Source organism: Ixodes scapularis, unplaced genomic scaffold, assembly GCF_016920785.2.
Source record: "Ixodes scapularis isolate PalLabHiFi unplaced genomic scaffold, ASM1692078v2 PGA_scaffold0__279_contigs__length_252992795, whole genome shotgun sequence".
Lineage (NCBI taxonomy): Eukaryota > Metazoa > Arthropoda > Arachnida > Ixodida > Ixodidae > Ixodes > Ixodes scapularis.
In genome coordinates this window covers 213,067,022-213,089,713 of record NW_024609835.1, presented here as the reverse complement: position 1 = coordinate 213,089,713, position 22,692 = coordinate 213,067,022, and positions in this window count along the sequence as shown.

Sequence of the window (22,692 nt, the reverse complement as noted above, 5' to 3'; positions counted from 1 at the left end):
GTTTACCTACTCATGGTTGTGATAAAACTCAATAAAAAAAATTTCGCTGTCAACAAACCATTTTTGAAAGAGTTGCATTATGCTGCAGTACTGTATTTTCCAGACTACAGTACACAGGGGCCAATTTTGGATAAAACAATGAAATATTTAGCTTAGATTGTCTACACACGGTGCAACATACTCTTACAATCACAAAATCCTCCTCGTGTCTTCATAATCATCATTATTGAAAAACAAAAATCTTGTATAGTCTGCACAGCCTAAAATTTCAACTTTTAAAAGTGTATAGCCCGGGAAATACGGTACATTCCTGGAAACGCTTGAAAACATGCAACGTCTTCTTTAATTATTTATGTGTCCAAGAAATATTACAAAACAAACTTTATTCAGTGATGCAGCAATTAAACACTGACAGGCATGAAATATTTTTCCAGAAAATGAAAATTGTTTTAGAAATGACAACCTATCATGTGTCACTGGTGTTTTTTTTTACTACACAGCTTTTTCCTCCTAAAATGTCCCACACAGAAAAGTATGAATCAAGCCCCCACCCAATATTTGAAAATCTTGCATGTGGATTGGATATCTTGAACCTGAAAGAAAAATGAAGTTTTTATAAATCCATCCAACTGAACATCGTCATAAAAATTCGACTAAAATTATGTGCAGTCATCTGCATAGGAGACATTTATGCAGGAGATTTAGTTTCGGCTAGCCTCTTTTCGTTTTCAACTGTTTTGTCCCTCTTTCTGACATAATCTCACGGAACATTATTGTTCAAACTCGTAGCAAAAGTACCCTTAATCAGCAGGAGGAGGTACCACTAACTGCCGCCTACTGCCTGGGTGAAGTGGGACAAAAATAACTGGCGATAATCCACGAGGCCTTTGTTCAGGTCGTGCCCTGGCGTTTTAGTTGCCTACTGCTGAGACAGGCTGATGCAGGAAGCGTGTTTAGCAATACTTATCAAATTAAGATAGTGAACACAATGCTCGCACAGGTCCCCGATTCCGGCCCAGCGAAGACCTGCAGTTGGAACTGCACGCTGGGGTCTTATCACGTCCCAGAATTCTAAGCCTATGCCCGCACGATTCCCGACACTTAATATCTCTTCGACATGGACGAGCCCGAAAAGCGATCCCACTCGTAGCCTCTAGTGCGAGAACGTAGTCTGCCGGTGGTTCAGTGACCGAAAAATAGTATACCGACGTTGTCTAACAGGACTCACGAGAACAGTAGTTAATTGTGATTAGTAATCTTTGTTTTAAGAGGAGAAGGCACAACGTTATTACAGCCCAAAATATAAAGAAGTGACGCTCACCTGTCAAGTTATCTCGTAGACGCCGCACGGCCGTACTTGCGAGACGCACCAGACTTGTTGGTGGGGAAATTAGCTGCTTTCTCGGCGGAAGATGTGGGTTATTGAAGCTTCTCTATCGTTTCTTGAATCACCATGGGAAATATTTCTCACACGCTTTCTATTCTTGTCTAAGTATTCACTGTACGCTCGAAACAGCTGCGACGCCAATGCAGGGCTACGAACGCGACCGACGCGACACGACCTTGTGTTGTACTGCGGTGGCGCTACCATCGCAATTTTGAAGCGCCCACTGGTTGGGCGAATCGATTCTGTAGTTTCTTCGTATCGGCATTGAACTCTCATGGAACGGATCAAGTCACCCTCGGTCATCAGATATACGAGTTGTTCGCTTCAGTGTCGAGTCCCGGACGGCCCAGACGATATAAAGTCGTTTGAACCACGTTGGTACTGAACGATGGCGGGTCTGATCCAATCATTTTTGTCATCAGATACCCCGGTTGACCTTTACGTCGTCGAGCCCCGAGGCACCCAGAGAGGAATGGGAGGAGCGTGAGTTTTTCACTGAATTCCTTGCGCTACCTTTAACTTTAGAGGTCGCGAATTCTAACCTAAATATAATCCCGACCCATTTTATTGGCCAAGGTGGTCGCCAGCGGTCCTGGGCCTCTTAAATTTTTAATAGAGCAAAATTAACGGCAGTCATTCCAGTGGTAAGTAGAAGTGAGCCCATATCAGGGTCTATTGAGCCTCGTATGATGGTAAACGTCATGAGAGCCTCAATGGCCACGATTTTGGATACAGGTGTAAACATTTCTTTTTGGGGGGATGCTGTCACCTATCCCTGTAAGAAACTAACGCTAAATTTTTGTGCGCCGGCTGTAGACTTGCAGGTATCATGTAGATTTATATTTCCCACTAGCTAGCGGGTTGAGAGTACGAATTTATTTCCACGGAGCGAAGCGAAAACAGCGCTTTGTATATCTGCTTGTATACCCATGATCCTTGCTCGAGGCTTTATTGAGGTGGGACAACTTACATAAGGGTTTAGTTAAAATACGTACAGGCAGGGAATATAAACAGAGCTAACGCCATTTACCTGACGGAAAGAGTGCATTCCCGGTAACGCGATCCCGTTAAACTTTGCGGGACAGGTTATTTTCCTTCCAGAGAGTGTCAACGCAACTATGGAAGACTTCCGGTTGCGGTTCCCAGAAACAGCACTTCCAACACTTGTTGGATCCATTTTCGCCGATGCTAATGGGAAGGGCTGTCACCGACGATATTCAACAGCACCGAATAGAAATTCAGGAGCAGACACCTGGAGGCAAAAGGCGGAACCCATAGGTTCCTACAAAAAGGTACTTCTGAATGCGGCGCTCATGGAAATGCTCGACACAGGCGCAGAACTTGAATCAAAAGTTGATGTGCTTCGCATGTGTTGTTCGCTCAAAAAAGAAAGATAGCACAGCCAGACTTTACATCAAGATAAGAAAACAGCGCACAAAGAGCAAGGCAAGGAAGAAACACAAATTTAACAGAGGTGCTGTTTTTTTATCAAGTCTCAATACGGAGCGGGCCAACTCACCACATTACTCCACAGTTTGAGTCGATTACAGACGCCTACACGGAGTGTCAGTCTGGAGCAGTTGCGAATTCCCCAGTATCTCCTCAGCGATGTACTTACTCTTTTGGAAACGCGGCTTGCTTCATCACCCTAAACCGCCTTAGATTTTTTTTGCACTTGAAATCTTATCCGTGGGACATATATAAGACTCGGTTCATTATTGCAACAGGGGGCTCATTGAATTCAGTCGTTTTCATATTTGCTAGTCTAAGTCTTCGGCCAGCTTTCAGCGCCCATTGGACGTCGTCCTCGTCGACGCGATATACGAGCTTGTGATGGCGTACATGTACAACATAGTTGTATTTTCAGACACTCGTGGGCAGTATCTCGTACGCGATAATGTTTCTTCCTCCTGAGTATGTTTTTTCCCTCGCCCCGTCTTCTCCGTTGGTTTTGATTGGGACCGAGTGACCGAAGGACGCTGTGGTGTGCTGTCGGAGTGTGTCGTTTTAGGAAATCAGGTACACTGGGCGACGTAATGGACTTTTTCATGAAGGTGTATATATACAGCAACGAAATATTATTTTACAAAAAGCACTTAAGCTTCTCCTACCATTTGCGACAGCCAAACTTCACCCAATGCGCCTTAGTGGCGAGTCCCTTTGCGCGACAGTAGATGTCTAGTCCCGCAAGAGAGCGATACGGGGCGCTTGGGACCACAGGTGAAAGACAATTCGCTTCGCGCACCGGCTTCTTCTTGCTCATCTTCCCTCCTAAAACCACGCGCCTACATTCCGAACGGGCCGGACATCTTTCTTTCCCCGGATTCGCACGCAAGGCCCCGGCATTATGATCTCCCCGATTACCCTGGCGGCAGAGGCGACAACCCTCTCCCGCCCAGAGAATGATCGCTCCCTGCACTTTCAATGCCGTGAATACTGGTTCAAATTTCAAAAGCTGGGCGCCATTGGCCGTAAAAAGAAGAAACGTGAGACATCGGGCACTACCGAATTATACTCTGGGTGATCGTGCTCCCAGCTTACCAAGCTCTTTTAGCAACCCTTCATGAGTCATCTCTACATGCTCCTTCGAATAATACGTGAACGATTGAGTCAGGTCTGCCTTACGATTAATTCCGTAAATGTATCTTGCCCCGCGTACATGAACTTTCTTCGTGTTGATCTCCATAGCGGCATGCTGCGCCCGAACAAAGTAGGTTGCGCTCAATAACGGAGTACCCAAGCCCCCTACATTAAGAGTCTACAGAGATATCTCGGGATGATTGCTTTTCTTGAAATTTCGTTCAGCCATGCGCCCAGTTTACGGAACATCTGAACCAATTGCTTCGCAACATGATCTAGTGGTTTTACAGAAAACACTTAAAAGCCACAGTCACCTTTGATTCTTTTAATGCGAAGGGATCAACCGTCCCATTTTGCAAAGCCGGCGTTGTCTGTAACCGTCTGTAGCAGCGAAACGGCAGCAAAATTTCCATAAACCAAAAGCACAGCAACGCAGATGATTTATCAGGGAAGCCGGTGGGCCGCTCAAGGTCAAACTGAACGCGCCTCAAAAATAAAACAGAAAGAAAAGCATAACAACGCAGATGAATCGTCACGCCAACCCGTAGAACTGGTGGGGTTCGCCTTGCCTGCGCAGTGGGGAAGAGTGATGTCACTGTCGGAACGCCATGTGACAAAGGAAGAGAGAGCGCGGATTGTAGCAGTGCGCTGCTTCTAGGTCTGTTTTCGCAATCCTACTCGTAGGCAGCATTAAGCGCCTTTAGCGTGCGCTATACTTTTCCTAACGCTGTGACAGAAAACGCTCGTCTACATCAACTCGACATCAGTGGTTCGTTAACCTTAGAAACCAAAGCAAGCGACTACAGATTGGGAGCTGCTTTTCTGCAGGAATATCACAGTGGCCTTTATTCGGTGGCCTCCACTGGCTTAGCGAAAGAAAGCCAAAACTATTCAACGATATAAAAAAAAAAACATATCTGGCGACTATTCTTGGGTGTGAAATGTTTGACATGTACATTGATGGCACTTCGTTTGGCATTCAAATAGACCACATGGCACTATCGTGGATCAAAATGCATTAAAACTCTGCCGGACGTCTCGCTCAATGGGCTCTTGCGCTGCAGTAGTACATGCACAATGTTTTGTTTAAGTATGGTGTGACTAACCGCGTGACAGATGCGTTGTCTAGTGCTTCACTTCTCGGGCAAATAAAGCAGGTGGACTCCGACTTCGCGCCAGTGGCCGGTGTGATGCCAATCACACCGGATTCATGGTACGAAACCCTGGTGAGCAGAGATGAGCTTTACTGAGAGAGGAAAGAGCAGCCGACCCCGGGGGTCCCAGAGTCTAGGACTTATATTTACTGGGCAGTGACGACATCCTACTAAGGTACATCCCCAAGGCGGACGACGAGTCATGCGGTTCGCTTTTCCGGGCTCTTACTACTCGTAAACTGCGTAAGTTCTTCATAGGATACTTGCATGATTCAGCTCTAGTGGGCTACAGCAGTCAGTGAAAAACGTACGAAAAGTGATCCCGAAATGAAACGGAAGAAGTACAAAATGAGCTACGCTCGTAGCTGTATAGTATGTCAGAGGGCAAAACCACTGACTGGCCACCCAGCATGTCTTATGCAGCCGGTCAAAAGTAAATACTCCTGGGACTGTGTTGCCTGTGACGTTGTCGGTCTTTTCTCCAGTAATCGACGCGTCAATCAATGGTTACTAGTTGCGACTGACCACTTCTCAAAATAGGTCGAAATGCTTCCTTCGCCCAAGCTTGGCTCTAAGAAAATTTGCGTCTGTCTTTGTGAGACATTCCTATGCTTTGGCTTTGAGGCAACATTCCTTACGGACAACGCTTTTCATTTTGTAAGCAAGGTATTGGTAGATGAGTGTAACGTACTGGGGACACTGCAAAAATAGACTTTGCAGTACTATTCTCAGGAGCCGTATCACTAAAAGAGTTAACTGTAACCAGAATATGGTGCTGTTAGTGCAAACAGAGGGAGAAAAATATTAAAACGCGAAACTTGCAGAAGTGGCATTCGCTACCCGCACGGCAATTAAGCGGTCCACGAATTTTACGTCGGCTCAACTTAACTTCGGAAAAGAACTCGCGTTTCCCCCAGAAATGAGCTTCGCACGCATCCTGCAAGCATGCAGCGCACCACGTGTTTCACGGAGGACTTGAAACAGTCTTGATAAGGCCTCAACGTCTCGAGACTGCAGCAGGCCAAACAGTCGAATAGGGGGAGCCGAAATCTGCAGTGCAAGGTGTGAGATTTAGTGCTGTGGCGAGTTCATTCGCTGAGTGCTGTTGCTACAGGCTTCACTGCGCTTTTAGCCAAGAGATGGGAGGGCCCTACCGCATTAGCAAGGAGCCTTCCAATCTATCTTAGAGGCTGGTGCATTGCGAATTGTGTAAGACGCCTACATATCAGCATTCTGCGTACCCGAGGAGGTAAGTATGTCGCAGGTTCAGATGGCAATGATACGTATCAGATTTTGAATCCCCCACCGTCTCTGGCGCAATAAAACCTGCGACGGCGGTGAAGATGGCGTGAGAGAGCGCGTGCCTCAAGTGCATCAATGTATGCCCTTTCGTTTTTGTTTTTCTTTAGGTGAAGATAATTGGTAACCGCGTTCATGCTTTACAGTTAAGCGCACGTTCGCCTTCGGCGAAAAAATAGATTTCTTCCTCGCCATAGCCTCATTTTGCTTTTAATTTCTAGAGCGCCGCTCCAGAGACGTAGCAGCGACGCCGCTGCCCCCTTTTATCAAACCCACCACGTTCGCACGTGTTCCTTCGGCAAGTGCTCATGTCCTTCGGATGACCGTGTTTGACGAGAGGTCGCTCATGTGCAAGCACTTAAACCTCGGTAACCCTGAAAAAAAGCCCCCCCCCCTTTCCAAAACGTCCCGAGCCTCCATATTTGCACGTTCTTATGGGGGGATCCGGAAGATATAGTCTACCCTGAGAATTCAACTCGTTTGACCAGATTGTTAAAAATATGCCATCAGATTTATTATCTTCATTCAACAGCTAGTTTAGTTGAAGGACGATCTAACAACCTCGTAAGTATTTAGTTTTGCAACACATTCAATCAACCTTGGGTCATGAACCCAAGCTTTTCATCCAACTGAACCCGCGGCCTCCGGAGCTAGTTGCGTTGGCAAGAAAAAAGTGGCGTTTCTGATTAACGATGTAAAACCACGATGTGAGAGCCAAATGAGTGGATGATATTGGCGGTTCACGGAGAATCCAGGCCCACGATTGTAGAACTCTCGATAGCTTTCTGGTCCTCAACCAACAGTGTGTTTTTGATGTGGATAAAGAAGGTTCCTTTGTGATCGTGCCCGAATGCATGTATAATAAGGCCCGCGCTGAAGTAGAATAAAAATTTTCACCATTAAATATGGTGATGAAGAAAGTCAAGAGCAAAGCTCTCAGTCTGTGTAAACGTCTCACGTTAAAAAAATTAACAGGGAAAAACAGAAAGAACTGAAAAACCCAAAGGTGCCCATTGCGACGGAAAGTGCCAGCTTAGCTGAAAAAAAACGCCTTTTTCTTGTTTGAACATTAATGATCCCTTTACAGGTTAAAATACGAAAGCTGACGTTGAAATAATAATCATAAATGACTTTAAAATCACAGTGCTTCCAGCCTTCATATGTTTAGGGCCATTTTCAGTCGTTTACTATTGCATTTGTCAAGCCGTGCACTGAGTCGCGCGATCAATTTTTGCCCAGGAACTCAGTTGCAGTAACATTAGAAAGTTTCCTTGAGATTCTGCATCTTTAGTTTAAGTCCACAGTCGTAGGTGGGAAAAGAGGGTACATTTGAAAAAGTCTGGACTGCGTGTACGCCCGTGTTATAGCAGCGGTTCTAAGCGATTTTTTTTTTTCGCGCGATGACCCAGCTATTGAATACCGCATTAAGTTTATCAGAGTTACGAAACCTTTTAGGTATGTCAACGGTTACTGCTAGTGTAAAAGAACAAAAGCAACTTAGTCGATTAAGTGGTTAATAAGACATTGATATTTTTCACATTGCGGTTAATGACTTTTTATCCTTGAAATTAATAAGACAGTAGTTTTAATATTGCTGCTCCTCTCGGCTTCTTAGCAGCCCATTCACTTATGCTGGTGTTTTATTCACCTCGTTATAAAATACCAACAAATGCAGTTTCTAAGCAAAACCGGAGAGGCTGACACCCTCGAGTTTTCTAGTGCAAGCACTCGCAGAAGTGGTGGCAGCCTAATAAAGTAGAGTGAGTAAAACAAAATCGTAACACACTATGGACAAAAAAGTGGTGGCATTCTCGTATTTACAGCATAATTCCCACAATGTGAAAAATGTTTCCAAAAATGTACGAGGTTTCCTTAGTGATTAGTACACCAAAACTATGTCGAATGTGTGCAACTGTTTACGATAATAAGGTAAACAAAAACAAAAAAGTACATGTGCAACAATAATCATGTCCACTCTTATGGGCCCTGCTTCTTGAAAGTCATCAATTGTATCCCTCTCCGTGATTTAGATGCCAGGTAAAAAAAAAAAACGAAACGGTGTGCAAACGACCGCTACGAGAAACCAATATATCTCTAAAATCGCGCAGTGGAGGTGAGCGACTCCCACGCTCTCCAGCCTGCACGTGTAAGCCATCTATAAAAAAAGGGAACATCATGATAAGTAGATAAAATCAGTAACACACACGATACATTTTCGCAGCATTTAACATTCTTAGAATGAGCGAGCAATGTATCAGCCAGTCGTCCGTAGTTTTAACAATGAAGAAAACGGTATTTCTGCTGACATGCACATACTTGTATCCACTGTGTCCGACGAGCTCGTGTGCCTTTGTGCATGTGTGGCCGTCACTTGGCCTGATTCAGGCGTTTGTACTTCTTCTTTCCTTATTTATTCTATTAAAAGTAAGCTTTGTGTGTGCAATTGCCTTCCGTTCACGTGTTACTCTCCTTTGTTACTGCATTTTTGTTTGCAACATGTTTAATCAATACCAACCCGCACAACTGACCACCTAACTAAATGCCATAGCACCATTCTGGAAATTATCGAAGGCTTTGCAAAATGAACCTTCTCTTAATTATTGACTTTATAATATTCGCCACAGGTTTCTGGACTGTAACATCCACAATAATAAACCTCTATAAATTCCTAAAAATTGTGTTTACTATTCAATGTAACTAAGGTAGTTCAAAGCCCTACCCGTGTAGAAAGGACCCTCGACTTTGTCCTGACATCGTCTATGGATGTCGTTCAGTTTATTATCCTGAGCAATATATTCAGTGACAACATGTTATTGAATTTGCAGTAATGTCTCTATAGTAAGGACGCCTTTTCTATGAATACCCGCTATTTGGACACCATTTTCGGGTAAAAACGGAAGAAATGCATCAATTTCTTCGAATTATTATGAACAACTCCCATTATGAACGATGTTTTGGGGGACGCAGCCGTTTAAATTAACAAGATATTGCCGCGCGCAGGGCTGAGACCGAGCGTTGCTTTCTCAGCCCTGCGCGTCGACTGCGTGTCGACGCAGTCGTGTCGACTGCGTGATGTGAAAATCGCAAACGATTAGGAAGAGAAGGAGGGGTCAGGACAGAACGCTTTTCTTAAGTCCGACTGCTGTTGGACTTAAAGCGAGACCAAGTAGACCTGTTATCCTTTCAAAGGACCCCTCCGGACGCCTCGCTCGGTGGAGCCTACGACTGCAGGAGTTCGACACGGCCGTGGTGTACAAGTCCGGCCGGAAGCACAATGACGCCGACTGCCTGTCAAGGGCCCCAGTCGAGGCCGGTCCTGCCTGCACCAAAGAGGACGACGATGAGTGTTTCCTCGGCGCTCTGGATGTAAGCGACATGGCAGCACTCCAACGAGACCACCCTTAGCTGCGAGCACTCATCGAACACCTAGAGGGGCAAGGAAGCGCCGTTCCCCGCGGTTTTGTTCGAACACTGCCAACCTTCTTCATCCGACAAGGCGTACTGTACAAGGAGAACTTCAGCGACAGCAACATGGCGTGGCTGTTGGTGATCCCTTCCAGTCTTCGAGAAGAAATTTTTCAAGCCTGCCACGATGACCCGACGGCGGGACACCTTGGTTACAGCAGGACTCTTGCGAGGATACGCGAAAAGTACTACTGGCCCAAGCTTGCGAAGACAGTACACCACTACACCCGATCTTGCCACGAGTGTCAACGAAGGAAGAAGCCACCGATGAGACCGGCAGGACTTCTTCAGCCTATTGCGCCGCCATCTGCCCCATTCCAGCAAATCGGTATGGATTTACTCGGACCTTTCCCACCGTCGACGCAAGGAAACCGATGGATAATCGTCGCAACCGATTATCTCACGCGGTACGCCGAGACAAAAGCCCTTCCATCAGGAACGGCTGTTGAAGTCGCCAAGTTTTTCATCGAGTCCATTGTCCTCCGGCACGGCGCTCCCGAAGTCCTGATCTCAGACCGTGGATCATCATTCATGGCCCAGCTGACGCAAGAAGTCCTTCGTCTCAGCCACACCAGCCATCGTCGCACCACGGCGTACCACCCGCAGACCAACGGGCTGACGGAGAGACTCAACAAAACCATCGCCGACATGATCTCCATGTACGTCGACGTGGAGCACAAGACATGGGACGAGGTGTTGCCGTACGTCACATTTGCCTACAACACGGCCGTACAAGAGACCACCGGAGTGACACCCTTTCAACTGGTGCATGGGCGCAAAGTAACGACCAGGCTGGACGCGATGCTGCCCCATGAGCCAGCTGACAGTGAGAGCGACGACGCCCAGGTGGTTGCTCAACGGGCCGAAGAAGTCCGCCAGCTCGCCCGACTCAGGATTCAAGACCAGCAACGCGCCGACGCGGGCCGCTACAACCTTCGTCGCAGGGACGTTCACTTCCAGCCCGGAGACAGGGTGTGGGTTTGGACGCCCGTCCGTCGCCGCGGCCTCAGTGAGAAACTGCTGAAACGGTACTTTGGACCATACAAGATACTTCGACGCCTCGGCGAGCTGAACTACGAGGTGATGCCCGACGGAACACGAACATCGTCACGCCGCCCACCACGACCTGAGGTCGTCCACGTCGTGCGCCTGAAGCCGTACTACGCTCGATAGGACTGTGGACCTTATGTGCATGCTCCAAAAGACTCTTGAGTTTATCGTTCTTTTTTTATTTTGTTTTGTTTTACACTGCATCGGGGCGATGCACTTTTAAAGGGGGGAGTAATGCCGCTCGCAGGGCTGAGAAAGCAACGCTTGGTCTCGGACCTCCAGAAAGTTCCCGTTTATTCATGTAGCGCGCGCACGTAACTTCTATTATTTATATCCATGTATCTTCTGCTTTTGTTTTCTAGAAAGTGCGTGTTCATTCTCGCCCCGATCACGCGACGCTCGAGCCGCTTTCGCCGAATCTTCGAGATAGGGACGTACTCTAGATAAGAGGCCGCCCGCGACCTTGTCGAGTCAGTCTGGCCTCAGCGTTTGATCGTGCTGCTTCGCCGCCTTCGACGCCCGCGACGCTCTGTTGTTATCTTTCTTTTGTACCCTTTTATTTTTGGCACAAGTTCGCCACATTAAACGCTTATTTATTCCTGTTCATTTCTTGTTTATTAGTCACCACCCGTGACAATATCACACAATTACTGTCATTACCCCATTTATTCAAAGTACGTTGTAAAAAGCTAGTTATAGGCAGTAGTAAAACATATATATTGTAAGTATAAATAGGGACCTGACAGGTTTTCTTTCATTCGCAGTCATTCATATTTTATGCAAGAACTGGGGAAACCATTTGGATGTTATATAAGGCAAAGTTTAATGACGTAGTGAAACATTTGAATGAACAGTGCGTGTTTGAAGCAAAGGTGGTCAGCGGGGTACGAAAAGCCATGCCTTTTTTCAATAAGAAAAAAAAAAAGGTTGTTCTCGAAAGACAAAAATAACGAAGTGTCTAAGCACCTGGGTAAAATTATACTTTTTTCCGAGAATGCACATCATATTTCAAGTCATGAAAAATTAGTTATTCAGGACCTGCTAGCCATCCTAATGGTCTTTCGAACTGACGATGGAAAAACCGTTCTATATTTGTGATTATCCCTCAAATAGTTTAAAGGTCCCCTAAGCTTTATTGATGGCGCATCCCAACTTCTTGACGGCCCATCAGGTTTACTTGATACGCCATAAGACATTCTTGTTTGTCCAAAAAACGTTTTTAATGGTACGAAAGGCTCACTTGACATTATCTTTTGTAAGATAAAAAAATTGCTGAGGGTGGCAGACGGATCTCTGATTGTAGTCAACAAAGCGTTAGAACTGTTGTTCGTTGCTCACAAAACGACAAAACATTTATGGTAGTGACTGACAAACCATCAAAAAGTTTTGATGCCGCCTGCGTGAAACCCCCAGTATATATGGATAGGTCATCACAACGTTAAAAAAAGGCTGATGCTGCTCCTTATGGGATATTTCGGTGGTTGGAAAAACCTGACAATCTTCCGGAAGTTTCAGCAGCAGCTGAGAGGAAGCGCACGGTATCTCACGTCATCGTGATTGCGTGAATTACATCCGGTGTGAAAAGCTGATAGTGGAGTGGTTGAATTACATACATATGTTAAATCACTAAGAATCCGGTCAAAAGTATCCCATCGTACTCGAAAAGTCATGAAGACACCCATGGAACAAGGTATGCTTTTTCAGCTACAGGTTTGTTCCAAATTGCGCTCTGGTTTCAAGGTGAAAGCTTTGTTTTTCCGCTTTGTATGTCAAGTAGATAATATCTATACAATCTAAGTTGCAGATAATGTGCTGACAGACACACTTAGCTTGATCAGTCTTTAATCATTTATTAGACAGCCTAATAGTGTGAACAAAATGTGTACGAGAAGAAACATTGAGAAGGTCACGGATGCGGTAGGTCGAGGCTTGCTACATTCTCGGAACGACGAGGGTTAGTGTATTGCGTGCTATCACACGATACGACGCCGTCATGCCCATTGTGGGCGATAGAGACGAAGCGTGGATAGCCACGTAATAGACACTCCTAAACATCAAATTGATAATATCGAATTAATTTTTTTAGTTTTTTTGGGGGGGTGGGGGAAAGGGTTATAACTATTTAATGTAAAAAATTAAAAAAAAATGCTGCTCTTCAGGAGGAGAAAAGGAGGGTACGGAGAGGAGGGTATGTCCCTTCTCTTTCTCCCTACCCTCTCCTCCTCACCTTATCGTCCCCCTCCCCTCTCCTCCTCCGCCTCCTCCATCCTCCTCCTCCCCTCCCCTTCTCCTTCCTCATCAATTCCTCCTCCCCCTCCCTCCCTCCTCCTTCGTGACGTCATTCGTGACTCTAGTGACCTCCGTGAAGGTCGCTATGAATGTAGTAACCTTCATCATGACATTTACTCGTGACCCTTGTGACCTCACCCCTGATCTTCCTGACTTCGCACGCGACCCTCGTGGCCATAGTGAGGTCACGTATGACGTCATGATGGGAAACATCCCATAATGCAACTCGCGGTTACGCCAACGGCGTTGCCGTTCAAGCCGGAAACGGACGCCTAAGGGCTCCGCTCTAATGTCAGTAATGACGTGCCATAACCAAAATACAAGCTTTCAGGATTCCACGGGGATTTCGGAAGTCTTCCTGACATTTCGAGTGTTTCTTTCTTTTTAAATAATGATGGGCAGGGAGTTGATTTCGTATTTATTCATGTGTGGCTTGAAACTCAGGTTGACTATTAGACAAACAGAACGTCAAAATACTAGGCCGGCAAACACCCCAAAATCATAAGACCATAAAAGCATCAAGTAATCTTGCCATCAAACCATTGCTACTGATAAACCCAGTATAACGTTTTACTATCTGAATTATTTAACTGGAAATTCAACTGGAATTGTTTGTGACAACCTGATATCTAGATTACAAAAAAAGGAATAATTTCTGAAAACCTGAATTCCAAAGAATCCGGATAGCTTACCAGTTCCTAATTGAGATAGCGAAAATATACACTTGGCTTTTTCGTAGGGATAACGACACCAAAAAATCGGACAGTATTACAACATCGGATGTTTTATCAGCAGCCTGACAAACCATGAGAGTTTTTGTTCAATTATGTATTGCATAAAAAAGGAAGCGTAAACGAAATGGGGAATTATCGACCTGTTTTTATACTCCCAGTTTCCTCTAAAGGTCTTAAAAAATAATTTATACTCGAATAATGACGTTTTCAAAGAAATATAACTTAATACATACCTCACAGTTTGGATTTATGAAAAATAATTCTTCCGAGGCTGCCTCATTATCTATAAAAGAATTTATTCTCCAAAACTTCGAAGAAAGAAAACTGGTTCTCAAAGGCGTTTGACTGCCTTAATCATAATATACTTCTAGCAAAATTAGACACTTACGGTTTCCGAGGGCATGCCTTGCAGCTAATAAAGTCATATCGGGAGCATCGATTGCAATACGTCTCTATCAATGGAATCTCCTCTGTTACCAAACCTATATACTCTGGTGTGCCGCAAGGTAGTATACTGGGTTCCTTTCTCTTTAATATATACATAAATGACATAATCAGTGTAGATTCAGAAGCGAAATTTGTAAATTATGCTGACGACACAAGTATATTTTTCTCTGCAGACAACACCGACTTATTATTTGATAAGGCGAACCGAATGCTCTCCGGGTTAAATTTATGGAGCACATATAATTCACTTCAAATAAAAACAGAAAAATCAAAAGCAGTGCTCTTTCGCCCTAAAAATAAAATAATCAACACTACGAGAGATCTTAGTTTAGACTCAACCAAGATTGAGATTGTAAATTCCTTCATAATTCTAGGCGTCATTCTTTCGGATAATATGTCCTGGGATGAACATGTAAACTACCTTATTACAAAACTGTCTAGAACTGTCGGCATGTTAAACCGCCATCGTTATACGTTACCGATACACCTCAAGTTACTAGTTTATAATTCCTTGTTCTACTCGCACTTAAATTATTGTAATTTAGTTTGCGGTACCACCATTTCAACGAGTCTTGAAAGGACACATTTGTTACAAAAAAGAGCAATAAGAGCAACAGCCGATGTCCCATTTCAATCGCGTACATCCGACCTATTCAAAAAGTTCCGCATTATGAATGTGTACACTTTGTATTCTTACAGGCTCAGTACAAGCCTTAAGATAGAGCTAATTAGGAACACAAACTTTCTAGTAACCCTTGGCCGCCTCTCAAAAAATATTATTACTTATTTTACTCGTGGCGCTGAATGTTGGGGGTGGTCACGCCAAGAACAAATTATGGCACTGAAATGCTGAGGCACAATATTCCTAATTTACTAAATCTTTACAAATTGAAAAACTTGGACTGGAATAAAATGTCAATAAGGAAAGTTCGTTCATTATATATTATGGGTGGTCATGATAACTAGTTAAAATCACTGTTCTCGTATTTGATTATATTGCTTTATCTGCCATGGTGAATTTTTGCGTGTTGCAACCTCTGTGTGTATGTATGTATTTTTTTTTTGTTTTTTTTTCCTGTTGTGTTGTGTCGCCGTGCACTGTAGGCGGTCAAGGGCTCGTCAAGCTGCGTATGCAGCTTTTTCCCTTGCTCGTCGCCATCGAGTGTGATGGAAATAAAATATTATTATTAGTGTTATTACTATTATTTTGATAGTGATGTTCTGAAATATTATATCTACAAAACGCAAGTCACGCCGTTTTCTTACTCATTGATGGTGGCTACGCAATCGTGGCAATACGTGCTCTGAAATAATAAATAACCCTTCCAATCAATTTTCGCCTACGGAAATCTTTCACATGTGCCTTAGGTACAAGTTTTTTGTTCATACACTTTGCCACACAACATACGTAAGGGCGGATTTAGGTATACTTTCCTAGATTTGGATCTATGACGTATATCGAAATTCCAGCTGCCGATGTTGGAGCTCTTATCGAAAAAGAAACTTTTCTCATCCTCGGGACCAGACAAACTATACTAAAAAAAGGCGTTTACAAACATTTGTATTGCGAAACTGGAGCGCAGCTCTTGAGGAGGAGGAGGAAAGGGCATGGAGGGAGGGTATCTTCTTCGCCTCCCCCGCCTCCGTACCCTGCCCCTCCTCTCCTTCGCCCCCCCCCTTTTCCGCCTCATCCTCCTCTCCACCCTCCTGTTCTCCTCATCCTCCTACTCTCCTCCCATCCTTTTTTTCTCCTCCCCTCCTCGTCATCCTTTCTTCCTCATTTCGTCCTCCTCCATCTCCTATTCCCTTCTGAATTTCATCCTCCTTTCCTCTTTCTCCTTCTCCTCTCCCCATCGTCCTCCCTCCTCCTCCTCCTCCGTAACCTCCCTCCTCCTGCGTACCTGCCATCCTCCTCCTTCGTTTCCTCCCCTCCTCCTCCTTCATGCCCTCCTCTCCTCCAACTGTTTCTCACTAAATTAGCTGGTAAAGTGATGCAACGTGACTTCAACACCAATCCAGTTTTCGCGCAAACTTTAGCAAGGAAAATGGTGTCATATGACTTCGTGTCACAATACCAATGAAGGAATTCAGTTTCTTCGCTTAGCGGAAAATGGACGTCGCGTGACTTCAACACCAACTCGATTTTCTGCTAAATTCAGCGGGGCGGTTACGCCGGCGCTGCTATACGCGGGAACAGGTGCCTAAGAGCTGGGCTGTAAAACATTACTGCCACTTTTGCCTGTGTATTTTTATAACAAACAAAACGCACTATAGGAAATTGGTCAGAAAATTACGGGTCACGTGACGTATGTTTTCCCACTAAATTTAGCGGGGAATTCGGAAAGGTTGTATGGGTCACGTGACACCAGTTTCATCACTAAATTCCGCAAATAAACTGAACGAATATCTAGGTCACACCATGTTAATTTGTAAGCTCTATACGAGGTAACTCATTTGGTGTGCAGGTCACCCGTTGTTAGTTTCCTCTTAAGGTTAGCGGCGAAATTTAATATCGGTTTTTGCCACAAGACTTGAATTTTCGCACTGAATTGAGCGGGGAGAGTGGATTGACGAATATGTCACGGGCCGTCAATTTCCCCAAAGTGTATAGGCCACGTGACGTCAGGTTACGACACAGCACGTCACTTCTTCCGCTAAACTTAGCGGAAAATGCATGGTCGAACGGGCGGACAACATTTTGAGATTGGGGTCCCCTGTCGAAGATAACACTTCAGCCCTGAAATGTTACTGGACCCTCTCAGCACTTGGAACACCTTCAGCCCATGAACCCCCTCAGCATTTTGAACCCCTTCAGCCTTTGAAACCTCTCCACACACTGCAGCATTTCATTCCCTCTCAGCCCTTCAACCCTTCGGTGCCCGAATGACTGCAAACTAGATATAAAAATACAGTTTATTACGTATTACAAATTTATATCAGCCTGAGCTTTACTTTTACGTTGGAACTAAAATAACTGATCAGAACCAACGTTTCTTCGAACTCTGGAGTAAGCAACTGTAGACAAAGTGGATGACACACCCTCCCCCTGAGGCAGACAAACGAATAAGAAAAGTCACATTGACCTTGCAGCTAAACTGCCTACCAAGATCACCTCTTGTGCGCTCGTGTGACAACCCAGTTTTTCGTGACACAAAAAATATCTCGAGGTACTCGCAACCAAATTCTTGAGTTTTACGGTTGCTCAACTAATAAATCCGAGCTGGCGCACCACACGCACACATACTAAATCTCAGTAGCGCTTTTAGAAAAAAACAGAAACGCGCAAGAACATCCGTCGCTGTTGAAAAATCCTGAGCACACTCTAGGTGCAGTCCCTAGCTTTACGAAAATTAAAAAGCGCAAAAGACAAGGACAAGAGGGAGACAACACAGGACAAGCGCTTACTCGCAACTGACGTTTTAATTCGGAAGATTACGGAGATGAAGAACCCTAACGTTAAATGTTAGAAATATTTATGAGAAAGGAGTCAAAGGGTCTGAACATACTGAGAATCAAAAAAGAAAACGAAAAAAGAAAAAATTTTTTAAAAACAATAGGAAATCGTGGGCATGATTAAAGTAACAGTGAAAGAAATGACAGTGAATTTATTAGGAAAAAAAGAAAGAGGAAGATAAAGGAAATTAAGAATATCTAAGGAAAATATTTCATGTACTCTAATTCTTTTGATGACAAAGTCAGCGAAGGAGCACTGATGCAGGCGTCTCCTTTGGTCGCAATCACTTCAGCCTCAAGGATTTCTCGAGTTCGCTTATCTGGACACCTCTTCAGGATCCTTGTGCTGGAAAGTAGCGGGGCGCATCTACAGTCCCTCACATGTAGAGCGAGATGCCCCGACGGAGAGGATTTTAATGATAGCGCATGTTCTCTGAGCCTTACGTTGATGCATCTTCCCGAAAGTCCCACATATACCTTCCCACAGGTGAACGGGATCAAATACACTACCCCGCTGCAACAGTTAACGTATTTGTTGCCGTGCCTAACACTGCATTTGTCAGGCTTTGTGCGCGGGGTGTTGACTTTGGGGCAGAGCTTTTTAAGGTTGTCGGGGGCTGAAAACACAACCGGCACTTTGTATTTAGAGGCAATTCTATTAAAGTTGTGGGAGATCCGGTGTATATAAGGGACGACCGCCGGTCGATTTCTTCTTTCTCCACTTGTCTTGTTTGTTCTGTTTGGTTTTATCATGCATTCAAAAACGTCAGACAGGATGGAGGTGGGGTAGCCTGACGCCTTGAGCCTTGATACTTGCGCGTAAAAGCTTTTTCTTGCTGAATGAATGCAAGACTTTTTCAGGGCAGCGCTCAAACTACTAGACACAATGCTCCTTTTGACTAGTTTTGAGTGTGCAGATTCATATTGGAGTATTCGTTTCTCTGATCTTGGTGAATACATCCAACAGACGTGGTCATTTTGAAAGGTGAGTCGCGTATCCAGAAACTGGAGGTCGTTGTTAGTCGGAGTCTCGTGGGTGAAATTCAATCTTTAGGCCTGACCTAGGAATATGTTCTTGATGATGGTCATGTCGTTTGCGTCAGGGATTTTCGTCATGAGCACAAGATAGTCGTCAACGTACCTGAATATGCGTGCGACTGGATAGGACGTCATAACCTAGAATATGTCATTTCTTTCACTGTTACTTTAATCATGCCCACCATTTGCTATTGTTTTTACCAATTTTTTTTTCTTTTTCTTTTTAAATTCTCAGTCTTTTCAGACCCTTTCACTCCTTTCTCATAAATATTTCTAACATTTAACGTTAGGGTTCTTCATCTTCGTCATCTTCCGAATTAAAACGTCAGTTGCGTGTAAGCGCTAGTGCTGTGTTATCTCCCTCCTGTCCTTGTCTTTTGCGCTTTTTAATTTTCGTAATGTTTCAACAACTAGGCCATCAAATCATTTTGCTGCAGTCCCTAGTGCCGTCGCGGTGGCGTCACAGGCGTCGCTTCCACTCGCTGGATGCTTCCATAGCCGCACGGACGAAAGGGTGCACGAAACCGGGCACTTAGAGACTTTTTAGATCCACACACGCAGCCGGGAGAAAAGCTTGCGTGTAGACATCGCTGGAAGGCAACGACTAATAGAACTCCAGGCACGACAAATTCACGGCGTTGCGTCATCACGACGATACTATACTTCGTTCATCCCTTAGCTGACAGTGCTGTGGGAGCTGCAAGTTAACTGGAACCAATCAAACGCCTTCTTTTAATCACGTGTCCCGCCCCTTTCTCAGCGCGTGTGTATGAACGCGAGCTTGGTTACGAGGCGAACGATAGACGTGTGACTGCTCCAACAAACACGTAGCTTCCACCGTTCATCCCTAAGCTGACAATGCGTGAGCTTAGGGATGAACGGCTCATAGGCTACAAGGCGACAGGCACGTCACCAGTGAGTCAAACATAATTTAAAACCTGAGAGGGCAGCAGAAACAGAACCCCATCCTTGTAATTTCGTCGAGCAAGGTCAAACCGTAGGCTTCGACCGTCGTGAACAACAAACGACCGGAATAAATAGGTTGTTCCAAAAGCCTTGTCGAGGCCCCAGAACGCTTTGTGCGCCCTCGAGCAAAGCAGGTGCCGCTCGTGGCATGCCTCGCTGCCTTCCTTTGGAAAGTTTATTCGGGAACAAGCCTGCAAGCAAATATTGCCTCCCGTTTGTTGGCAAAGTACACAATTCAGGAAGCTCGCGCAATTCCTCAACTGGCGACGCTTCTGGTTAGCAATTATCCGGGCCCTTTGTTACCTTGAAGCAGTAATTCTTGCGCAAAAACTTGGACTCTTCGGGTGATTCGGGAAAGTGCTCCTTGAAAGGAATGACCGAGAATAGGTCAACAATACTCGGCGATAACTATCTTGGCAATGCAGTGGAGGATACAGGCACGCCTTCCTTCCCCAGTTTTGAGCGCTGAATAAAGCTTTGCGCGGGCTCTCTTCCTCTCCACTGCATTGCCAAGAAAAGTTATCTCTGAGTATAGTGCTCTCGAAAGAATAGAATTAGATTGCGTCCAAGGCGGAAGGGAAACGTTTCACGTGACGACTCCTTGTAAGAACGAGCTGCAATTGCCCGACTTAATGGACTACAACTTCTAAATCAGGAGGACGGAAACATATCACCCTTTTAATAAGAACCTTTACCGCTGAATGAACAGCGAAACCGGTGAGTCGACTCTCTTTGAGTCACATCTAAAAAAGCTATTCATCATGTTTAACATTTCTGTCGTGTGCGCCAGGAAAACCACTGCTCGGTATGATACACTTTGGGGCACACAAGGTTGTTGCGTTGTAAACAGGAAGATCTGAGTTTTGGTACATATAGACCAACCGAGCTCTTGATGTAACCTCACTGCGAAGGTGCTGCTGTCGGCACTTCGCAGGCGCAGCGCCTCGTTCCTCCCGGATCTGGTTCGGGCATACGCGCAGTGTGGGCAAACAAGGGCTTGTTTTGTCGACACTGTGTTGGTGTATACGGTAAATAAAATAAGCGCGCATTACTGCATCAAGGTATGCAAAAGTAATGTCAAAGTAATTTTAAAGTAATTTAATTATTTTTCGAAAGTAATTGTAATGTTATGTTTTTACCTTTCATCCGCGGTAACTTGTAATGTAATTTCATTACATTTTAGCAGTTTTTAGACAAGTAATTAGTAATGTAATTTAATTACTTTTTGAAAGTAATTTTTCCAACTCTGCTCCAGACCTCCACTCCGACATCGCAATGCTGAACAGGACTTGACGATTACAGTACACGAATTTCGGAGGGAATTTTGACACCGGTCTCAGTCCACACGGCGGCACTCACAAGGCCGCGCGCAGCTTGCTGGTCGTGACAACCGCCGTCGAGCATCACCATCGCCTCGACCCTCGGCCAGCTTGCTCTGCAGGTACCACCGACAATTTGGATCGGAGGCCCACCACTGTCACCCTCCCTGCTCCTGGGATCAGAAAAACGGGACGGCCGATCGCTAGTGTCGGCGAGCGACCCCTATCGGCCCGCCAGTTGCCTATTCCCCATCCATGACACGCTGGTCGGCACCCGCTTTTTGGTGTACACAGGCGCTGACGTCGGCATTATTCCCGCCACATCTTTCGATCGCCGACACTGCGCCAAAACCACGTCACTGCAAGCCGTCAACGCGTCTACCATCGTAACATACGGACAAAAGTCACTGAAGTTGGACCTGGGTCTCTGGCGCCGATTGAAGTGGCTCTTCTGGGTAGCGGGTGCCAGCTATGCAATTATTGGAGCAGATTTTTCTAGAAAATTCAACATCTTGGTGGATATGGTTAACAAGAGGCTGGTCTACGCGACCACACACCTACAAGTTTCTGGGGTGGCGTCCCGAACTCCAACTCTTAGCCCCACCTTCAACAAGGCTCCATCTAATAGATTTGCCAGCCTGCTAGAGAACTATCCAGAGCTCACCGAGCCACGCAACATCAGCGAGGTGCCTAAGCATGACCTCACGCACCATATAGTGACAACCGGCCCATCTGTTCGCCAACCACGTCGACAAGGACCTGAAAAGCTGCGCGTCGCACGACAGGAATGTGAGCATATGCTCCACCTCGGAATCGTACGCCCGTCTTCCAGCCCCTGGTTGTCCGCTCTGTACATGCTGCCCAAGAAAAGCGGTGATTGGCGACCATGCGGCGATTATAGGGCTCTTAACACAGCTACGTTTCTGGACCGGTATCCTCTCCCAACGGTTCAAGACTGCACTGCCTTTTTGAAAGACACTAGCATTTACTCAAAGATAGACCTCATAAAAGCTTACCATCAGATCCCTGTCGAACCTGCAGACGTTCTCAAGACGGCAATAACAACACCATTCGATCTCTTCGAGTTTTTCTCGATGACATTTGGTCTACGTAATGCGGCCCAAACCTTTCAACAATTAATTGACCAGGTCCTCCGCGGATTACCTTTCTGTTTTGCCTACCTTGATGACCTCCTCGTCGCAAGCAAAAACCCGGAGCAACATAAGAAGCACCTGATCACGCTGTTCGACAGGCTGCGAGAATGTGGCATCGTCATTAACGTTGATAAATGCCAGTTTGGAGCACCGGAGCTAACATTCCTTAGTCACCACATTGACTCTCAAGGTATGCGGCCACTTCCAGACAAGGTCAAAGTTATCACCGATTTTCCACAGCTTACAAGGAAGCGTGCCGTCCGGCGATACCTGGGGTTGATGAATGTTTACAGGCGTTTCCTTCCCTACTGCGCCAACCTTCTACAGCCGTTAGAGGCACTGTTTTCTACCTCCAAA